The sequence below is a fragment of the Astatotilapia calliptera genome, chromosome 19 (genome assembly GCF_900246225.1).
Source record: "Astatotilapia calliptera chromosome 19, fAstCal1.2, whole genome shotgun sequence".
Lineage (NCBI taxonomy): Eukaryota > Metazoa > Chordata > Actinopteri > Cichliformes > Cichlidae > Astatotilapia > Astatotilapia calliptera.
In genome coordinates this window covers 29,107,140-29,123,899 of record NC_039320.1, presented here as the reverse complement: position 1 = coordinate 29,123,899, position 16,760 = coordinate 29,107,140, and positions in this window count along the sequence as shown.

Below are 16,760 nucleotides of genomic sequence, written 5' to 3'. Positions count from 1 at the left end.
ATGATTGAAATCACCCGCTAGGATGAGAAAAGCATCTGGGTGGGCCGTCTGCTGCTCACTGACATGCTGATATAGTTCATTCAGTGCCTCACTCCCATTGTTGTTATTGGAGCAACAAGCAGTAATGCTGAAAATTCCCTCGGTAGGTAGAACGGTCTGCACTCGATTATAAGCTCCAGCAGAGGTGAACAGTGTTTGCAAGCCAGAACAGCATCATGACACCAGGCACCTGCAAGTCCTACACCCTTCAGTGAGAGCTCTGTCTGCTCGAATGACGCTGTCAGGAATGCTATTATTAAGCCATGTTTCTACAAACACGAAGACACAATACTCCCTCGCTGACTTCAAAGTGGACCAAAGTAACCATACATGATCCAGATTGTTGTCCAGGGAGCGCATGTTGGACAGTAGGTTGGTGGGAATAGCAGGTTTGTGTGGATTAGCCGCTAGCCTGCTCTGGATGCCTCCACATTTACCCCTCTTCTGTTTCCTCTTGCACCGCCTGAGACATTTCCACTGTGGTAAATGTCTCTGAAGCAGTTCGCAGTTCCTTAGTGTAATTTGTAGCTCGTCCACGTATGAAAAGTTGGTGGATTTGCTTTTGTTGATTTTGAGCAGGAGCTCACAACTGTATGAGTGTTTTTGTGAAAAAGAACAAGAAAAAGCGCATAACAAGGACGGGAACACTGTTTTGTCGGGACAGAGAGAAGCTGCTCCGTGTGTCCACCATGTATCCCAAGTATTAATGTGCGTGAATGTTAGAAAGCACACAGAGCGAAGAAAAAACTATTAAAAAAGTAATGGAGCAAGTTGTGTAAAGTGCTTTGGATGCTCAGAGGAGAAAGGTGCTATATAAGAACCAGTCTAGTTACCATTTAAAGGCACAATATAACATGGACCTCCAAGATACATTGTTGTATCTCTCAGGAACAAATGAACCTTACTAGTCAATGCACTGTTCTACTATCTGCTGGATTCAGACTCACAGGAGTTCTGGCGTCAGCTGACTGTGGTAAATGTCAGCTTAAATTTGTAGTCTGTAATGTGTAACTTAGCTGAGCAGCTGTGTGGTTAACATTTCTTCTATAAGCACATTAGTACACACACTTCAAATCCACTTAATACAACTCAAAGGCTCAGATGCTTCTCTGTCTCTTGCTCCTACACTCACTCTAGTTATCTTTGGTGTAATACTTATTGGCCTCTTTAATGTTTAATTTTGTGTATGGTCCCATTGTTTTTATTTTTTAAATAGTGAATAGAGCAATTCTTGCTCAGTTTGTAATAGCATATTAGAAATCCAGATGTGCTCAAAACTTCATTTTTAATTTGAACCTGGTGCTGCCTAAAACAAATGACTTCAGTCTTTTACTTCCAGTGAGGAACACAGCTTGGATCAGTACTTGGTATAAGCATGTTTTTCAACCACCAGATTTGAAAGGCACAGATTCCAATCATTATATCCCTTTTGACCATCAAGATGAAAATTATTGTTGTGTCAACTTCCCATTCCTTGTATGGCTCAGGTTCCCAGTATTCTGTGAATGCATTAACTAGAATGTTCTAGAGCACAAACCTCCATATCAAAGCCAGATGTTTACTCAGTAAACAGGTCATAGGCCACTATTAGGGTAAAAACAGACATTGACTGACTGTGCTGGTATATCAAGTACTCACCAAAATGTCGACCGTTGCATGCAAAATGTTGTTTTTTCAGAATACACCACCAGGTATGATAATAATGTGAAAAATACACTCATCCCCATATTAAGCACTGGGCCTTAGTGTTAGTCATAATACTGAGAAACATAAAGGCAATGCTGCATGAGTAGAATCCAAAAAAAACAAAGTTTACTCAGCTGTTATTAGTTAATGTTTGACTGTCTTCCAAAAATATATTTAAAGCCAGACAAGAGCAACCAACCACAACATCTCACTCTGTTTGTTTAACCCCTCAACATCATGTGTAGGATTAGGTTCACTTCTACCCCTTTAAATGGAATTTACAGACGGACAGAACTGGGTTAGCATTTTAATATACTCGGCTACAAGTCAGACAGATATACTGAATGTGTGTGAGTTGTGGCAAACAATGTCTCCCCCCAAAAAAGTCCTAATTGTTTAAAGGTAGTATTAATTATTAAATGAGGACCATGAAGTTTCACATGAAGACCAAAGTTATCGGATTAAAACTTCCAAAGAAGAAGGTCATTGCTATTCAGTGTCACTTCTACATTCCCGAGTCAGGTACAACTGACTGGTCTTTGCTATTGGGAGGAGAAATATGCAGGATTTGTTTAGACAGTGTGGTTATGCAATGTTGAATAAAGAGCAACATGTGTTATGTGAACCCAGTGGTATATTTACAGGCTTTATTGGTGGGCTCCACTAAAATTAAGGTAAGTTTCAACCAGTTCAACCATTAATCTCATGTGAAATAAGGCTAATTAAAAAGGTTAATTACAAACAGCATATACTAACAAACCAGTGTATATTTAAAAAAGAAAAATTGGTCAGGTCACTTTATTTCATACTGAATCAGTGTGTTATGTATGTTTCTCTTTTTTCCACTGCCCAGATGGAAACTATGAAGTCTTGCGCACACATAGAGAATGTGCGTGGAGGAGAAGAGATCAATAGATGTGGCACAGTGTGCTGAACTCTATTACCAGAAACAGGATTTCAAGCCTCAACTGGGCAAATATGTAACAATGTGTAAGTCTGGGCAAGTGGCGTAATCTTATATAATTTTACGAAAGACTGAGTTGGAGTTCATTCACATGTTTGCTTGTTTGGCTATTTTGTGACCTTGTCAATGATTCTTATCAATGTCATTTAACCCCTTTGCATCCACTCACTGGTGAAACACTTAGAGGTAGGGTTAGGGTTTTGTTGTCTTTTAGTCACATGCTAAATAGGCTTCATTTTAAAAAATATGAGTTACCTTTCAAATCTTTTCTTTTTTTGGTTGTCCTGTCTGGCACTGCAGCAATCATAACTATTATCTGAAGGCCAAGAAAAATGATCAACAGATTTATTTTTCCAAGTGGATCATTACAGCGTTTGTCCACTTGATTGTCATAGTTTATTCGATTTTTATTTAATTTTTAAAATTTTTAAGTTATAACAATCAGGATGGATTGTAAAAGGAAACAGAAGTTTGAAAGAGAGTGAACAGATGGAGAGAGAAAGAAAAATAGAGAAGAAGAGGGGCATTGAAAATCTGCTTCAACACCTGCTTCAACCAAGCAAAAAGAAACCTTTCAAATATTTTTGAAATGGTATTTGCTTTCGATTCAGCCTGCTGACTTTATTTCTGTCAGACAACGGTGAACATGTTATAAATACTGAGAGTTAGAATAGATTAGAATGCCTTATTTGTCATTGCACAGGTGTTCAATACAGTGTATTCTCCCCAGAGCTGAAAAAGGATGTTAAAAATAAACAATAATGAAAATAAAAAATGAAATATAATTTTAAAAAAGGCAAAAAGAATCCCCCAGTTTCCCGTTCTTAATGGCAAATGGACTGGTTCTTATTAAAGTGCTTTTCTACTTTATTAGAGCAAAAACTGCTTTATACAAAATGCCTTATTCACCAGTTCACACCAAACAATGTCATGATTCGGCTGTGTGCAGGCAGGAAGAGGACCCAAAATGCAGCTTTATTGCTGACACACAGAAATGATACAGGACTAAACTAAACTGAAAAATATAAACTAAACTTCACTAAGAGGCACACAAGGAAATACATAGCATGAGGGAGGATGCGACACTGACACAGAGAAACACAGGGCTTAAATACACTGGGGAGTACTGAGGGGAATGAGACAGAAGAAAAGCACAGCTGGGAGAAATCAGACAGGACGAGACCAAAGGGAAGCAAAACTCAATATATTCACCCAGGACACAGACCTTCAAAGTAAAACAGGAAATGTAACACTGAGATACGAACTTGACTAGGGGATACAGCTGACAGGGGAGACCGAGCAACTAAGAAACACAGAGACCAAACATAAGGGAGGCACAGAGAACACTAAACGCTGGGTTCATGACCTAGGACTGTGACAAATAATGCAAGCTCGTTTTCCTCCTTTTTGTCTAACATCACATGCATTCATTCACCAATGAAAACCCTGGAGGGCAACTTGGGATTCAGTATCTTTGGATATATTGAATATACTCATTTGACACTTAGTTGCTTGTTGTTTTTGCTGTCTTTGGTGGCTGAAGAAATTACTTATATGAGCTTTGGCTGAGATTCTGAGGTTTCTGTGGATACCACACACATTTTTACATAAAAAAAACTTGACTTCACTGAGGCCTAAACTGCAGTTTTGCCCCCTGGTACCTGTGGCAAAGACATATCGCAATATATATATTGTATCGTGATATAGCCAAAAAATATAGTGATATTAGATGTTCCTCATATTTCCCAGCCCTAGTATTAACTTGCTCTGTCCTTTCTTTTTTTCTAGTGAAAAGAAAAAAGTTGTGGGGGGATGGGAGTTACAGAGAGTGTTGTTGGTGTGTCTGGGGAAAAGGGGGCGTGAGCTGGCGAATAGAGAGAGTGGGGGTTTGTTTAGATTCTAGAGAGAGTGTTTCCCTGTTGTTTTGGCGTGGGCTTAAGCAAACAGCCAGAAGGGGTGAACCTGGGAGGATGAGACCACCGTGGGCAGCCAGGAAAGACTAAAGAAAACCCGAGCTCCGGCAGTTGAGAGGTGCTGCTAGAGGGAAAACCAGAGTCCATTAATCCTGTGGAAGGAGGCTGGCCGCGGCGGGGGACCTGGGCCGGTGCTACTTGATTGTCCACAAGAACATGGGCCGGTTTAAGTCTGTCCACATGCAGTCTCCCTACACCCGCTGAAGTCCAAAACAAAGTGTTTCTGGCCCGATCCAAGGACCCAAAATGGGCTGTCATACAGTGGACGCAGTGGTGTCCTATGTGCATCGTGCCAGACAAAAACAAACTTAAAAGTCTCTAAAGTCTTCAGGACAAAGGTGTCAGGCAGGCACTGGTGCACCGGACCCAGAACACAAAATGAGTCCACTTGAGGGTGAGGAGACAACACCAGTGAACGGGAGCACGGTGAGGGGCTCCTGGGCAAGAATTCCACAGAGACACGGAAAGGCTGACCGAGGACCACTTCGGCTGGAGAGGCACCAAGTTCCCCCTTAGCCCCAGCAAAACCCATGGGAGGCAGTCAACCCAGCCGTCATCAGTTAAAGAAGTGTAGAGCGCAGCCTTAAGCGACCTGTGAAACTCTTGCACATCCCGTTAGCCTGCGGGTGGTATGCAGTGGTGCAGTGGATCTTGACTCCCAGGCTCTCAGTCATGGCAGACCAAGGCTCCGAAACAAACTGTTGCCCCTGTCGGACATAATGTCAGCAGGGGGGCCAAAATGTGAAACCTAGTCGACAAAAATGCCTTGGTCACCACCACCGCGGTCGTGGATGCCAGGGGGACCACCTCTGGCCACTGGGTGGTGTGATCAACCGCAGTCAAAAGGTGTGTGAAACCTTGTGACTGTGGTAGGGGGCCAACCAGATCAACGTGCACGTGATCAAACGTTTGCCATTGATGAGAAACGGCTGAAGAGGTGCCTTGGTGTGCTCATGGACCTTTGCATGGTGTCACGGAACCATGGTGTCATGGTGCCACCGCCCATTTTCTAACAGATTTGCAAAGGCCCGGCCAAACAAGTTTGGAGTTGAGCAGTTTAACAGAGGCCCAGACCCTTGGATGTGATCATGTGTGCACAGAGTCAAAAACGCAACGATGCCATGAAACAGGAACCACGGGGGTGGGCAGTCAGTGGAAACGTCATAGACCAGGGGAGGACCGCCATCCTACACCAGTCTGTCCTCCAGCATGAGGCCCATCAGTGCAGACTTAAGTGAAGGATGTCCGATTCACCACGCTGGTCAGCAGCCATAGCAGAATGGTCTGTGCTGACATAAACAGGTGAAACCAGTGCGCGGGACAAATAGTCAGCCATGGTTGGATGTCCATCGTGAAGTCAGAAATAGCTGCCAAATGGCGCTGCTGGCGTGCACTCCAAGGGTCAGAAACTTTGGACAGGGCAAACGTCAAAGGTTTGTGGTCAACATATGTAGTAAATTGCCGACCTTCAAGAAAGAAATGAAAATGCCGTGTTGCCTGGTGGAGAGCCAGTAACTCCCTGTCAAAAACACTGTATTTATGCTTGTTGTCCCGCAATGTATGGCTGAAAAAGGCCAGCGGTTGGCAGACACCAGAGCATGTCCCCATGTCCCAGCATGGCGCCCACCAAGGCATCAGTGGTCAGCGAGGCATCAGTGGTCAACGCGATCTGTGCTGACAGGGATGGGTGGGCCAGCAGGGCAGCGTTAGCCATTAGGGAGCCTATTTCTTTCTCCAGATCTCTCATAAATTTGGCTAAGACCAATGAGACAAAGACAGTGTACTGCTGACAAAACTCTTTGATTTTACTTTTGCCACAATCCCACCACTGCCTTAAAGACATGAAATCATCTTTCCTAGATTTATACACGCTCCAGAAAAACCGAAATCTGTCTTAAAATGTGTATATAATAACAAAGCAGTGTTAAAATGCCAGTAAGTAGAAGCAAGAGCACGAGGATGTATGTTACACTCTTTAAAAATTCCAAAATTATGTCTGAAACAATATATTCTAGCTGCAGACAAAACATCATCTCTGCTCCTGGCCCATTTATATTGTCCTTCGTGATTGTGCTTTTTGTGAGGACACATGACGTTCTAAAGGATTCCTGTCTAACTCATTATTTCCTGTACAGCTAAAATCTCCAGCCAAAAAAAGAAACACTTCTGGGTTGCACTTGCTTAACACATCTTCAAGCTTGTGTATTCGGAGCATACACAATCACCAAAACACTCATATGTTGCCTTCACCACCATTAATTGACCCTTCATCACCTCCTGAAATTCGCAGGAAAGCCTTTTGAAAAAAGGAGCGCCAGTCCACCACAAGCTCTGTTTAAATACTCAAAATCACATCTCCCACCCATTCTCTCCTCCAGTCTCATTTAAACAGTCACTGTGTGTTTCTTGCACCATTAACACATGTATGCTTTTCCACACATCTATGGCTCAGTTCAGATTTAAAGTAGATACTCTGAAGTTGCCCAGAGATGCAAGGATAAAAACAACAGGAAACACAAAACATTAGAAACCTTCATACTTTTCATCACTATTAAATTCCTGCTTAAGTTTTGCAACTATTTTTCTCAGTCTGCAGACTTCTTTGTCAGTATAAGCTCCCTTTCCTTTATTGCTCAGCTGAGGTCTCACACACAACAGAAACAGTTTCTTATGTGGAAAATAATCCTCTACTTTCACATTTTTATTTTTAAACATCTTCTTTGTGACCTTCAGAAGATGTTTAACAGAAGATTTACAGGTTGAACTGGTCCGACTAGCTTCAGTCCTTCATCCTCTTCTTCCACATCACTATCAGATTCTGTCCTTTTCTTTCCTGAACTTTCCATCTGTTTTATCTGTGGCTTCATTTTCAATTCGAGAGCCAACTACACTCTCTGTTTTTTTTCTCCTTTTTTAAATGACTGCTTTAGTATGTGAACAAAGACAGCCTTGATGATGGAGAGGAGATGTAAAATCCAGATGAATAAAACGGGTCAGCTAGCATTTTCAGATTAGCATCTCAGAAAAAGCATCTGGTTGACCAAATGTGGAAAGTTCAACCTCCTGGTGGTCATGGAGGCTTGTTTTTCTTAAATGTTGTTATTAATAGCATTACAGTTTATGCTTTTATAGAATATAATGTTGATCAAACAACACGAAATGTTTGAGCTGAGCCCCAAACATCTTCCACAGTAATACTAATCATATAACACTGGTGGTGGACGTTCTTCTGCAGAATAATCATTTTCAGTTTTCTATGTAATGTGTCGTGAATAGAGCTGGGCGATAGAACGATAACGATATGTATCGCGATATAACTTTTACTCGATAGAGAAATTAAGCTATCGCGATAGACCTCGCCGCTCTTGTCCTCTTAAAAAAAAAAGAAAAAGGTCAGCCAATCCAAATTAAGTAGCGCAGAGCCGAACCAATCACAGCCGCAGCGTCACGTCGCGTGACTTGTTACGTACAGCACAAGTGCCAAGCCGCACGTGTGTTTGTTTGGGAAGCAGCCAGCGGGTAATGGAGGAAATGAGTGTGCCGACTAGAAAAATCAACCGAGCGTGACCGAAGAGAAAACAGATGATGGTTCCAACGCCGGAGAGATTGTCAAACGGAAGAGCCATAGAAGTTCCGTAGTGTGAAGGTATTTCGGCTATTTCAAGTCTGACAAAAAACAGAGTAGCGTGCACTGTAAATTGTGCCGAAAGCAAGTCTGGAAATACAATAAACTGGTGCATGCGTCACACTGTGCGCCACGTTATTGTTTCGGTGAAATGAATTTCTACAATACTGTTAATTCTTCTCTCTGCAGTGTTTAAATGCTTACATATACACACAGTTACTGTCCCTCCACACATACGACTCGGTTCTGCTTCTGTGCCCCAGCTTTGTTTACTTTTTCCCACCGAGGCTTCTAGACTTCTGATTGGCCAACATTTCTGCACGGTTAGGAATCTAGCGCCACCTGCTGCTTTGGCATGTTCATAGCAGCGTTTTCCTTCATTTCTGCCTTTATGTGTGGACGGGATTATTTTTTAAAACGAAAACGGAAAATCTCCGTTTTCAAAAATACCCGTGTACGTGTGGACGTAGCCTCAGTCTCTGACTGGAAGCGCTAATTCGTCATTGGGCTTTTGTCAGACTAAAGTAACTGTTAAAACTGTTTGAAAAGCTAAGCTATACAACAAGGAGAGATTGAGAATTTCCTTTTAGTTCTCAGTTTATTTGATATTGACAAAAGTTAGTCAGTTTTGTCTGTTCTTCTGTAAAACAAACTAAGATTTATTTTTAGAATTAATATTTTGTTTCTAAGTGGAATTGACAATTTAGTCTGTTTCATTTGTTCTATTTTGAAACTTAAACGCTTTAGCGGCTGCCTTTTGTGTAGTTTGCAATATTTGCCTTTATTTATCTGAAAAAGTCTCATGTTCCTTAAGTACATCTACCCTGTTGAACTTATTATGGGAAATAAATATTTAAATAAAAACAAGCTGCTGATTATTTCACATTTTACTTGTGAGCAACGGCACATTTAAATCTTACAAATATAGTTATTTGGCTTATATCGTGATAGATATCGTTATCGCCTGAAATGAAAAAAACATCGTGATATGAAAAAATCTCATATCGCCCAGCTCTAGTCGTGAACCCTGGAGTTTGGGCCCAACAATAAAGGCTGATTTTATGTCTTGATGCCTGCTCAATCATCCAGGTCAGTCAGTCCCAAAGGATTTGATTCTGATCATGTGGATGCTCTCAGTGGGAGAAACGTTTCGTCACTCATCCGAGTGACTGAAGGAGTCTTCAAAGAGTGAAACTTGATCAGTAACATAACAGCGAAGTAGATAAGAGTGTTTGTCATGTCAGACGTTTGTCAAAATGTGATTGTACAATGCATACCAGCACAGACTTTTTCTCTCTAGTTTGATGCTATGATTTTACTGTAAGCTTATAAAAGGATTGCAGAAATCAACCTTAATGTGGTAGATGCACTGGTACCTCCCTACAACTCATTGGAAACTCACTGTTCATTACCCATCAAAGCTGGCATTTTACTTCAAAGAAAGAAATCTGGCCCATAGTAAAAGGAACTGACACATATCATGTGTTCCTTTGTTTGGCTAAGTGACTGGCAGGCAGTATGAAAGAAGTATTGATCTGTCTGAAAGGACAGACAGACAGCAAACATCCAAATAAACAGAGGCAACTGAAAAACAAACGGAAAATCAGTAGGACTGATCTGGTTATTTATTCTATGTGAATGAGATTTATTTGATCGTACGTCTGGTCAGCATGCCCCTCCAAGGTTGTCTTTTGCAATGGTTTGCTGTGGACTGGCAGAACTCATCTCAAATAACTTGAGGAATTTGATTTTTCTAGTTTCTCAACTCCAGACTCAAACAGAGTCCAACCCCTGGTTCCAGAGCCTGAGCCATGTGTTGGCTAAGACTAGTCAGTATCTCTCAACGTCCAGCACCAACTCAGGCTCCCACTCCACCTGAGAGGTAAATGGACTGATTCTTATATAGCACTTTTCTACTCAAAGCACTCTATACAACATGCCACATTCGCTGTACTTCGTGCTTCTTAACTACATTCACACATAATGTTTGCATTGGAGAGCAACTTTGGCTTATTATGTTCCCCAAGAATACTTGGCATGCAGATTGGTTGAGCCAGGGATCGAACCACCAACCTTCCAATCAGTAGGTGACCTGCGCTACCTCCTGGCTACAGCCACCCCACAGCCCACACCCCAATTGTCAGGAGCCAGGAGCTTTCCTTCTCCTCTGTCACAGGTAGGGGAAGCTGTTCCCCGGGTTTATAGCTTCTCATGGGACGACAGTTCAGATTGACTGATGGAGACTTCTTGGAGACTCCATCTGCTGGCGAGGAACAACTCTGTTATTTAACTGGGAGTTAGAATTACTGGGAATAAAACTAATTAAATGATTAGGAATTCAATTAAATTCAGTTTTATTTATATAGCCCATAATCACAACAACAAAGCCCCAGCATTCATCTTAACCGAATATGTGGACTATGCTTAAAAGTGACGTTCATACCAGGAAATCAACCAATTACAAACCAAAAATAAAGATTGAGCCATAACTATACCCAAAGCTGGTTGATGCTACGTGAAGCAAATATTAGTGGAAGTGTATGTATATGTTTGACCCTGCAAGTCCAATTCTGACTCTGTGTGGATTAAATAAAATCCAAAACATATTTAATCTTATGCTCCCAGTTCTTGTGTTTTAAAGTCATTAAAGGTGTATGTTGTAAAACCATATCACCCTGGATTAAAAAAATTATTAAATTAATAATTAAAAGCCTCCAAATGACCATGAGTGGACAGGTCTAGGTCCTTTAAAGCAAAATAACATGAAATGAGTGTCTCAAGTCTTGCACAGGACTGTATCGCAGCTGCAGTTCAATAACGGCAATATTTATTTGTACAAAAGGTTATTTATCTAGAGCAAAACTGTTATTATTATTGACATCATTTGGTTTTTGGTTTTTTGTCCGTGCCGAAAGACTCACGTTTCCATAAATATGTTCCTGAAGGGTTATTTTCTTCCTGCTGCCACTTCCTGCACACGATGTGGGTAAATCACGGCGTAGATACAAATGTTTTGTGCTTAAGATAATTATTTCTTTTCTTCTGAATAAATGGTGTTTGTACTTAAAAGATAAGATGAGAAAGCTTCATCTGCAGTGACTGGTTTTTCCTTCCCACTGTCACCAAGTACCTGCTCCGAGTTCTCTCTGTACTATTGTGGAGCTTTTACCTTACAGTACACAGCGCCTTCAGGGAACCGTTGTTGTGATATATAAACGAAACTGAATTGAAAGAGGACGATAACGGAGTATTCTTTAGATTTCTGTTACATGACTGGTGCATGCCCTTCTGTTAAATACAAACTGATCTATAGGCAATATGGATGCAAGTGTCTTTGCTTTGGTTTAACCCTACAGTAAATATGGGACAGGCACCGATTTTAAGTGGAAGTGGTGGCTTTTATCTAGAAAACTCAAACTGAATTCTTTGAAAAGCAATATAATTTGCTCTTATTTGGATCTGGATCAATCCATCCATGCTTTCAGGCAGAGTAGTGAAGGGTGACACCCCCAGTAGATTATTACGTTAACACTGCATCAAAAGGAGCAAATGTTTATACTTTGAGTATCAGGTTCTTGTTAAATCTGTGGCCAAAGGAAGTGGCCAAAAACCGGACCCAATCGCAGGACTTCCTGAACGGTAACAGTGAGTTTAGTGTAGAAACAGGGTGCAAACAATTCCAACAAAACAGCATTCCTTTAGTGATCACCCGAGGTCCCAGTGCAGGGATCCGTCTCCCAAACAGTTTCCTCAGAATTCTTTAGAAAAGGTCCTTCCAAAGCTCTCCGTGGTTCCTGGGCAGAAAAGGAACAGAGACGAGACATGATAAGTTCCCCTGGTCACGCTGACTATTGCCATTCAGTGATCCAGCATCGACTCAAGCTCAGCCGCTCTGTTAAATAGTGCCCTGTGATGGGATCATCAGGTGAGTGTGACTATCAGCAGGTGTGAGTGGGAACCACCCCAAGGCCCGATGCTGCACAAAGACAAAAACACAGGCATGCACACACAGAAGAGGGGAGAGACAGAGAGCTCGGGGTGATGGGAAAACAACCGGAAACGGCAGATGAAGCCAGCGAGGACACAGACCACGACGGTTCAGAGTGCTCCCAAATAAAGACAGCAGCTCAGTACCTGTGCTACAAATATGACTGCACAATAATGTATCTGAATAAAACTACGCCTTCATGGTGTCCAATCATAAAACAACCCAAGCTTTTCTTTTTCTTTTACCAAGTCAGACCTGGATTTTTTAACAAAATGCAATAATGTTGAAATATCGGAGGCAGATCGGGGACTCAAACTCAGGAGGGGTGTGAGGGAACACCGCACCACCATGCTGCAACTACTTCTATTTATTTGTTATGAGTCAGATGATGACCATGTATAAATAGTCAAAGTGTTTCTGAATGAAGCAGAGTAAACTGCTGCATCACAGCTGTTTAAAACATTCTCAGATATCAGTCATTAATCAGACAAGTGGAGAGTTCATGGTGCTTCAACATTATCATGTGTGAAATTCTAATACACATTCAGAAGCACTGAGCACGTTGTTATTACACTGGTTATATTACACTGGTTATATTACACTGGTTATTTCATTTAATTGTATTTTATTATGATAGCACCAAATTACAACAGCAGTTGCCTCAGGGCGCTGTATAATATAGGTTAAAGACTACAATAACAATATTCAAATGCACTGATGCTGTGTCGTCTGTCCGTCTGTGTTAGACCCGTCAGGCCCGCCTCTCTCCATGACAGCTGGAACAAGCTCCAGCCCCACTGTGACCCTAAAATTGGACGAGTGGAAGAGAATAAATGAATGGATGTTTAATAACTGAAAGAGTAATGCTGCCATCTAGAGACCGAACGATGGACCTTCGAACAAAATGGAGTTGTAATGGTTTCAATTCATGAATGGTTCCCTCGACAAGTATTAAACCAGCTTTCTCAGTCATGGTTTGAAACGGCCCCACACTTGGCCTACAACTGGATTATATGAACTCATTTCCCAGAGAAAGATTAGGGCTATTCCAGGACTAAATGCAAGGTAGGATTAAACCTTCCAGGACCTGGTTTAGCTGCAGTTTGTTACACCTCACGCAGGAGGCATCCGAATCAGATACCTGAACCACCTCAACTGGCTCCTTTCGACATGGAGAAGTAGTGGCTCTACTCTGAAATCCTCTCGGATGACTGAACTCCTCATCCTATCTCTAAGCGAGAGGTCAATAAATAAACCGAGTAGCAGTCAGTTGAATACTCAGGAGTAGCTGGCGGTGCTTGAAAAACCAAGAGAGAATAATTGTCAAGCAGGTTTTTGACAGGCAGCTGGGAAATAGACAAACAAAGTTAGAGAACAAAGTGCACAAGAGCCAGCAGCTTCAAAGAGGCTGTATTACCAACAATCTGTCAGAAAGAGCAGAGCCATGTAGTCCTTAAATATCATGAGCCTGATGTGCCTCATTATTTAACCTGGAGTGACAGAAAGAAAAGGACAAAAGTCCCCCTAAGACAATAACAGACATCACAGGACTTTCTCATTTGAAGTGGACACGTTTCTATTCCACATATAATTAATCCAACACCCATAAATTACACAAAAACATATTTCACATCAGATGACACAAGAACAGAAAAATTAGAAAGCAGAAAAAAATACAACAACTTTCCATATATTCAGTACAAGCATGTGTGATTTCCATGCTCATGGTCCATGGGCACAAATGTTTGGTGCGCCCTAGCCAGCTTGTTTTTATTTCAGTCATTTCACACAGGAATGTGAACATGCATGTACGTATCTTACTCATGCTAATCAAATACAGCTTCACTAAATGGTCTAAGATTAACAGGAAATATAAGATGTCAGAGACTTTTTTACAATAATATTACATTTAATGTAAGTTTTTGTAAATAAATCATTTCGACGCAGTTTCAGGTGTTTTGTACAAACATCAGTTTCTCCACAGCTGCATGAAGAAGTCTTTTGAGTTGTACTCGCCAAACTGAGGTCATACACAGATCAGTCAAAGCATATGTATATATATATGTATTAGGGGTGCAACGATACACAAAATTCACGGTTCGGTTCGGTTCGATACTTTGGTGTCACGGTTCGATATTTTTTCGATACAAAAAAAATGTTCATGCCTTTTTAATTTGTCATTTATTAAAATTATAAATATATATTTTAACTCAAAAGTACAGTTTTTAAATTTAACCCTAACCCTTGTGCGTGTTTTTTATTTTGACAGCGAATGCACACCTGCGGACCACTTATGTGCAGCCCTGGTTATTTAGCTCGTCATATTGCAGCCACAGAAATTCTTTTGTCCATGAAACCATAAAGCTGCACTTTCTTTTTGCTTTATAGTCTGATTTGTCATAACTTCTCCGTTTTGTGGTAAGCTTTTCTTTGGCTGTCACTTCTTCACCCTGACCTGTCTTATTTGGCTCAGCAGAACTGAAATGCTTTTACACACTCACTCACATAAGCTCAGCGATTCTCTGCGCGATCAACCTCTCACATGTTTAAGCTTGCTGCGGGAGATTTCACTTGTCATGTTTGCATAGTAAGCTAACGATTAATAAGACCATGTCAGAGGAATTGGTGCACAAATTATCATCACTCACAGATCAGTGCTGTCGCTCTCTATACACAGTTCGCACGATTGCAAAGTGAAAGCAAAAAATAAGCGCAAATTCAAACGCGACTTCAATATGTCACATATTGACAGTGGCTCACCGATGCCAATGACATAATTACCCAGCTACATTTCTGAAAGAATGCAAAAGCATTGACATATATTTTTCCTTCCTACAATAGCCCGACGGGCAGGGAAGAGATAGATTTTGGTAGCCCGTCTGAAAAAAATCGCTAGCCCCAGGACGTCGGGCTAGCGATATTGCGAGCCCTGTATCTGATTGAGGAATCACTCATCTTTGGAAAAGAGAGTTTATTACAGAGAAATGGCTCTTTCCAAAATAAAAGCTATACTATCCGCTTCTTCTGGGCTATATTCTCAGCAGCATAAGGAGAATCATGTGCTAACAGCTGTCTAAATGACTCGGCTAAAGTTAGTAGCATGCTTGTTGTTTTGGTCTTTGCACTAGGATGATGTCGGCGTAAATGTGCAGTCATATTCGTTGTGTTCCCACTAGTGCTTTCAGGTTAATCTCGTTGAAATGACCTTAACGCCACAACACGGCAAATCTCCGTTAACGAGCTACCGCCGATCGCCCCGTGCATGGGGCTAGACGGCCAACACGTTAACGAGCTAACTGCGCTAACACACTAGTTCCCACCAATGTAATTGAGCATTGCATGGCACATCCAACATACTGTTTTACTTTAGTCCATGACTCGCTTACCTTCAGGGTCATACGTCACATGAAAACCAAAATAATTTCAAACGCCAGATCTGAATGAGGGTGGGGGAGGTGCCCTGCGCTCTTCCTCCTGACTATGCTGTCTGTGTTGAGCGCTCAGTGGATCTGCGCTCGACAGTGCAGCCTAGGCGGAGTAGTCGAACGCAGATTCACTGAGCGCTCAACACAGACAGCATCGTCAGAAGGAAAGTTGATAAAATAAATTACAAATGTTGTATTGTTCGATACATATGCGTACCGAACCGAAGGCACTGTATCGAACGGTTCAATATCGATACGAATATCGTTGCACCCCTAATATGTATATATATATATATATATATATATATATATATATATATATATATATATACATATATATATATATATATATATATATATATATATATATATACATATATATATATATATATATATATATATATATATACATATACATGTATATATATATATATATATATTATAACTACCTACAGTTACACAGATGTCTCTTTAAGAATTCAATTAGGCACATGAATATAATTAAAGAGCTGGATGATGCTCACCATTGTACAGAACAGTACAGAAGCTGACTTTGAAGACTTTGGTGTATATAAGCCACCATGACTCTGCTCTGCACACCTACAACGTTTTATTAGAATTCATTCAAAGATATCATGTTTACAGAAAACATGCCACATATGCACACAAACACTGCCAAGAACCAAACCTCTTTGGGAAGCTAATAACCTATGTTTTTTTCTTGCTTTAAAAAATAAATCTTTAAGTGTGCCTAGTGATCTGATAATGTCCTCCATGAAACTAGTGAACTAAAACTTACCTAGAACTGCTTCTATTTTAAAAAGAAAATAGGCTGTATCATTTAGTTACCAAAGACAGCTTGTTCCTCGTTAGTTCTGTATGGTAAATATGCAGCACTTTTCTATGTGAGAATTCAAAGCATGTGTCATTCACCCATTCATACAAGCAGTTTATTTCCCTATGCCTAAGTACTTTCTACATAACAGTCACACTCTGATGAACACATCAACTCAAGGTTGAGTGCATCGCCCAAGGATTTGGCACGGAGACTAAAGCAGCC